This window comes from Elephantulus edwardii, unplaced genomic scaffold (assembly GCF_000299155.1).
Source record: "Elephantulus edwardii isolate Elephantulus edwardi_28Jun2011 unplaced genomic scaffold, EleEdw1.0 scaffold00060, whole genome shotgun sequence".
NCBI classification, from domain to species: domain Eukaryota; kingdom Metazoa; phylum Chordata; class Mammalia; order Macroscelidea; family Macroscelididae; genus Elephantulus; species Elephantulus edwardii.
In genome coordinates, this window is record NW_006399810.1 from 2,542,714 (window position 1) to 2,547,925 (window position 5,212).

Genomic DNA, 5,212 nt, shown 5'->3' on the forward strand with positions numbered 1-5,212 from the left:
CTTATTGGCCTAGTTCTGAAGATTTTTATTTTCTTTATGTTGAAATGGAATCCATACTGAAGGCTGGATAGTATTTGCATTTAACCAATAAGTGCTTCAGGCTTTCCTCATTTTCATCAAGGAAGACTGCATTATTTCTCATCACAAGCTGGTGAATGAATCTTCCTCTAATCCTGGGGCTGCATGATTCTTCATCCAGACCAGCTACTGGGGTTACCCGGTCAGTAGACAAATCAAGCCGGCATGGTGAAAGGATGAAATCCAGATGCACATCTTTCCTACTTTTTTTTTTTCTTTTCCAGCAGTTTCCAACAATGGTTTATTGTGCCTTAGTATCCCATTATTGGCTTCCTTGAGCTTCTGGCTCTAGACGTGCCTCAGGCCCGAGAAGACACCGATCAGCAGGACCAAGGCAGCCGCTGGCAGGACCAGACAGACGAGCAGCTGGGGATCAGCCTTCCTGCTGGAGCCTGTGGGCTCCAAGGTAGGCTCCTGTGCACTGAGGTCCTCAAAGGCCACCAGCCCCGGAGAGCTCACCATATCTTGGGGCTTGACAGTGTCGTGGTCACCTGAGAACCGACGTCGTCTGGCAGCCCCGATGTCACAGGTGGTCAAGCAGGTCTCCGGCCCCAGGGGTAGCAGGCAGATGCGCTGCAGAAGAAGTAGACTGGTCCCCTGAGGGCAGTGCGGGAGGCTTTGTCCAGGAAGGCGAAGGTGGCCACAGTGAACCGCTGGTGGTGAGATGGGAAGGGTAGTGCCCTGTCCACGGCCATCATCTGAGTTCTGTAGCCATCACCATCAAAAGGGCACCCGTCTGCCAGGATGGGCCACTGGGGCTGCTGGAAGGGGCTGGAGCTGGGCGCGGCCCAGCACTGGTGCAGCACCAGGGCCACGCGGGGGTCCGTCCTCTGCAGGAGCCGGACCTCCACGTGGACTGGCTCTCGGAGCAGCTTGGAGATGGGGTAGTCATCCTCTCCGTAGTAGGAGCTGAAGGTCTGGTCCTTGGCAATCTGGAGCTCCAGGCGCAGCGGACCGGGCAAGTTGACAGGGCTGAGCAGTGGGGCCGGAAAGACGAATGCTTGGACAGGCAGAAAGTCACTGGCCTTGAAGATACAGAGGATATGGAGCCGGAAGCTGCTGTCCCTCGTAATGGAGCCCCGGGGCCCCGTTTGGATGTCGATCTCAGACACGAGCTGGTTTCCATAGATGAGTTGGTTGCTGACCATCTGGACTGTGGTCCCACAGTGGGTGAGAGGAAAATGGAAGACCACAAACGCAGCCGTCTTCTGGGCTGGGGGGCAGCTGTTGGTGGGGGCATAGGCCAGGCGGACATTGGCCAGTGTGATCCTGTGTGCCAAGGCTCTTTCCTACTTTTAACTCGTGCAAGACTCACCTTGTTCTGTTTGAATGACTGCTTGTCTGTGTAATATATGGGTTTCCCATGAATAGAAGTAAGTGTTGTCGGATTCTCATTCTCTTTGTGATGCTTCCTGCATCTTTCAATATTTTATCCCTAGAAACCTTCATCACTATAATCGAAGGTTTGAATATTTTTCTTCAGTTTTTTTCAATGGCAGAAATCCCAAGTATGTTTTTTGGTTTTCTAACTCCAGATCTCAGAACATTTTATTACAATGCTGTGTCTTCTTGAGCTGCACTTGGAGATATTTTACATTTTTCAGCATTTTTACTTTAGCTTCTCTGTTCAGAAGTGAGCTTTAGAGTCTGTTCTAACATTTATCTTTCTTTCCTTTCATTTCGATGCCCCTTTTCTTTCTTCACATATGCTATCATCCAAACTCGTCTTCTATCATTAGTATTCAATACATCAGAACTTTTGATTGTTGTCATTTGCTGTCGAGTCATCTTTGAGGCACAGGGACCCTACACAAAACAGCTCTGAACCCTACCCTATCTTGAGCCAGTTTTATTGTCTACAACACATTATCCCAGTTCCCCCAGTTATTGAGTCTTATCTGGAGCCAAATATGTGTCATCAATATAATGTAAGTTGTTGATGAGTCTTCATCCAATCCTGATACCACGATTCCAGCCTCCCTAATGATCTGTGCCAAATACAGATTGAAAAGGAATGGAGATAGAATGCGTCCTTGGTGGACACCTTTCCTGGTTTTAAATCATACACTGTTTCCTTGCTATATTTTGAGGACTGCATCCTGGTTTCATATGAGCACAAACTAAGTGTGGTGGGATTCTCATTCCTCTCAAGGTTAGACACAATTTGTTGTGATCCACATAGTCAAATGCCTTTGCACAGTCAATGAAACATAGAGAGACATCCTTCTGGTACTCTCCACTTTCAGCCAAGGTCCATCTTACATTAGCTATAATATCCCTTGTATCACAGCCTCTTCTAAACCCAGCCTGTACACCTGACAGTTCTCTGTTGATGTGCTGATCCAGTTATTTTTGGGTAATCTTCAGTAGGCTCCTAGTGGAATATAATATTATTTGATAACTTCCACTCTGTTGGATCACCTTTATTTTAAGAAATTCTTCTGTGTTAGCCAATTCTTTCTGATATATTGACTCTGTGTCTCCTTCCATCATCATCCTTTGATGCTTCCTAGGTCATTCAACATTCTGCCCTCAGCATCCTTAGACACTACAACTCGAGGCTTGAATTTGTTCTTCAGTTTTTTTCAGTTTAAGAAATGCCAAGAGACGCTTTCTCAAAAAGTTGCAAATAGAGATACAATTTGACCCAGAAATTCCAATACTGGGAATATACCCCAAAGAGAACATAACTGACATCCAAGCAGATATATGCACACCCATGTTTATTGTGGCTTTGTTTACAATAGCAAGGAGTTGGAAACAACCTAAGTGCCCATCAACAAAGGAATGGCTAGAGAAGCTGTGTAATATTCACACAATGGAATACTACGCTGCATTGAAAAACAAGGAACTCATGAAACATTATTCAAAATGGGTGACCCTCGAGGACATTATGCTGAGTGAAATATCTCAGTCACAAAAGGACAAATACTGCATAGGGCCACTGTTGTAGAATGAAGCTGACATCAGGGTTGGGGTAAGAATGACAAAAACTGGATAAATTATGTACACTGCATTGAAACGGATGAGAGAGAGAACAGTTCAAAAGCAATACATTATAGGGCATTATGATTATCATAAGAGTCAAAAATTAAGGTTACAGAGTGGAGTATACTCAGGGTGGCGGGATGGGGGTGCGGGGGGAATTGTATACCAGTGAACGAATTTTTCTTTTACTTTTCAAAGAGAAGAGTGAACTGGGGATGGGGGGGAGTTGGGGGGGGGAAAAGAAGTGTAACAATGAATGAATGGAAATCCAGAATCTCTGTAAATATTCATTAAAGTTAATAATAATAATAAAAAAAGAGAAATGCCAAGCGAGTTCTTCCCTTTTGATTTTTTTCACGCCAGCTCTTTGCACATTTCTAGACTTTGCTTTGTCTTTCCAGGCTGCCCTTTGAAAAAGTCTGTTCATCTCCTTCCTTTTTTAGTTCTTCCCTTGGCTTTGGCTTCCTGGCACTCTAGTGAAATATTCAGAGTCTCTTCTGACACCCATCTTGGTCTTTTCTTCCTCCTCTGCCGTAGTAATGACTTTTTGCATTCTTCATGAATGATGTTTTTTACATCCTCCCGCAGCTCATCTGGTCTTTGCCCATTAGTATTCAAGGTCTCCAAGCTGTTCCTGAGATGGTCTTTACATTCTGGAAGGATTGACTCAAGACTGTACTTCCGGTGCTTTTAATTTGACCTTCTCTAGCTTCAGCTTGAACTTGCATATGAGTAGTTGATGAGTAGTTCCACAGTCAGCACCTGGCCTAGTTTTCACAGCTGATATTGAGTTTCTCCACCAATTTTTCCACAGATGTAATCAATTTGATCCCTGTGTAGACCTTCAGGTGAGGCTCATATGTATAGTCGCTGTTTACATTTCTTAGAGAAGGTATGTCCAATGAATAAGTTGTTGATTGTACAGATTCTATAATTCTATCCCCAGCCTCATTTCTGTCACCAAATCCGTGTTTCCTGACTACCGATCCTTCTCCCTTTTTTCTAACTTTTGGATTCCAGTCACCCATTATTATTGACGCATCTTGGTTAAATGTTCGATCAATTTCCAATTGCAACAGACGGTAGAAGTAATCTACTTCCTTCTCTTTGGCTCTGGTCATTGGTGCACAAATTTTAATGAGAGTGGTATTATTAAGTCTTCCTAGTATGTATATCAGTATTATCTTGTTACTTACAACATTGTATTTCAAGATGGATCTAGAAGTGGCCTTTTCATTTCCCATGTAGTAGATCATAGAATTGTTTGATTCAAATGCTCCTTGACAATCTATTTCATTTTGCCAATGCCAATAAATATTTATTTAAGAATTAAATACAAATAATATTTTTCACTTCAATTTATGCATATTATTTTTGAGGAGACTATTGAGTCTTCAGGATAGAAATGCTTATGGCATAAATCTCTATAATAAGGAAAATTGTTTGATATTTCTTTATTTGTGGTGTAGGTTTGTAAAAAAATTAATGATGTACTAATCTTGCAACCTTTCTTTGTTTTACTTAAAGTTCTCTCTTTTTAAAAAGTTGTCTTTTTTTCATGTTCTTTCCACCCAGCTGCCTTCCTGTTTGCTAACAGGTTAGCTTTATCCTCTTAGAGAAATGATACCTGGAGATTAAGTGACTTGTCTAATAATAGCGTAAGTTCAAGCCCTTTAAATTCTCAGTCAGCACTGCCACTAGTCCATATGGTACCTTTGTTCATATTAGAAAGTGCTGCCTCTCCCTCAGATACATTAATGCGGAGTTCCCTTAACCAAGCTACAGGGCAGGAGTCCCAGGAGGTGTGTGAAGTGCTGCACTCCTGTCCTGTCCACAGCAGTGAGACTCCGAACCTTCTCTTCTTTCCACCAGCAGCAGTTCCACAGACTTCGGTCCTGGGAACGTAATTTGATTTTCTTGCAATTTCGCTTCATTTCTGTTCCGAGCTCTCCTTGCGCTGGGAGCGGCTCCATTCCTGCAGGAAGGCGATGCCCACGTGCACTTGGCTGCCGAGGAGGCCGCAATCCTGAAGGCGTCCTTTCTCCCTCTCATGATGGGGGCTGCTCCACAGTGGATGAACCGCCCCATGGGGTTTCCAAGACCGGAAAGCTTTACAGACGCAGATCGCTGCATTATTCTCCTGGGA

General features: G+C 43.8%; 1 pseudogene; it reads right to left on the reverse strand.

Annotated features, from left to right (window-relative positions):
- Positions 1 to 213: 213 nt before the first annotated feature.
- Positions 214 to 5,000, reverse strand: LOC102845561 (annotated as a pseudogene).
- Between the last annotated feature and the right edge of the window lie 212 nt (positions 5,001 to 5,212).